Source organism: Halyomorpha halys, unplaced genomic scaffold, assembly GCF_000696795.3.
Source record: "Halyomorpha halys isolate HHAL.00 unplaced genomic scaffold, Hhal_1.1 Scaffold38.1, whole genome shotgun sequence".
Lineage (NCBI taxonomy): Eukaryota > Metazoa > Arthropoda > Insecta > Hemiptera > Pentatomidae > Halyomorpha > Halyomorpha halys.
Window position 1 is genome coordinate 1,075,571 of NW_027110526.1, and position 1,614 is coordinate 1,077,184.

Consider the following 1,614-nt stretch of genomic DNA (forward strand, 5'->3'; position numbering starts at 1 on the left):
AGTCTCTCATCCTTAAAAATCCCTCATAATCTTCCATGACGTCTGAAAAGAAGCTGGCCACGGGATCTTCTAATTTATTAGCGTAGTACCACCATTGAATTTTTCATGTGTCAGAACATTATCATGTGTTCTGAAACATTTATCACATTTACTTATTGTATTTTTCATAAAGTTAAAATTTTCAAGAAATAAAAAATATTGAACAAATACATAAATTGATGAATTAAAATTTATAATGATTTAGTTATATTCAATGGCACTGTTGATAGATTGATCACTGTTCCCAACCGAGTTGGCGAGTGTACAGATGGAACAACCATATTATAACATCTCTCTGCTATATCAATGATAATAAACACATAAGCAATAAAAAAATTATAATTATAATTATATAAATTGTCACGTTGTTCTTTGACCTCCAAAAGATGATTGTGATATAAGAGAAAGCATGATAGCTCGTCCTAGTTGCGTTCTGAATACTTGATTTAAAATTAAAATGTAACGCCTCATACAACATTGATATGTTATATTGTAATTTACGGAAACCTCAATAGCAAGTTTATTTAAAAATGAATCTTATTTAGCTCTTTTATGAATGTTTTGGCCTGTTTCACACATGCCTGTCTATTTCTCTTTTTGGCTCTCTATTTACCATTTTACCTTTACAGTAATCAGACCAATTTGGACATATGGAATTGTGCTCTGGGGCTCTACCAAGCCATCAAAGTCCTCCCGCATCCAATCCTTACAATTCAAAATCCTACATAAAATCCTTGATGCTCCTTATTACGTTACAAATAACTCATCCACAAGACCTTAACATCCCATTCGTTGCAGATTTGGCCCAAAACAGATATGCGTCTTTTCATTCCAAAATCTTTACCCATCCTAACCTATTAATTCTTAATATTTCATCCTTAACAATCCCTGATAACCCTCCGAGGCGTCTGAAAAGAAGATGGCTACGGGACCTTCTAATTTAAATTAATGCTTGAAGTACCACCAATGGATGGTTCCTTCCCGAGATTTTCAAGTCTAAATGAAACATACAACATATTTCCTTATTGTATTTATTACTTGTACAGTTGTAAATCACATTAAATAAATAAATAAAAGATTTATAGTATTAGAAAATTTACTTTTTGATGGACTTTAATTTAAAACAATGTAAAAATATTGTAGTATTGTAATTAGAAATATTAAATGTAATATAAAACAATAATAATGAAGCAGAAGTATGTTAGCGCTAATAAAAACATAATTTACAGTAATAATGTAGCAATAGTAGAATATAATAATATTAACAACGTTACATTGGAATAATGATGGCAATGGTATTTTGTGAATGATACAATTTCTTCATTCAGAGTCTGGATTATTCGTGAATTCACTAGAATTCCAACTTACATATTATTTCAGCTTTTAATTGGAAAAAAATCTATTGAATCACTCAATTTTTGCAAATTAAACTGAAAACGATACATTATAACTTATAACTAAATTGAAAAATAAACACGTTTTCTATTCTTTTTTATTATTATATTTAGTGATTTTAAAATACGTTTTGGGAGCTTTTTTAGTTATTTTGTATTTTTTTACACTTAATACACATAT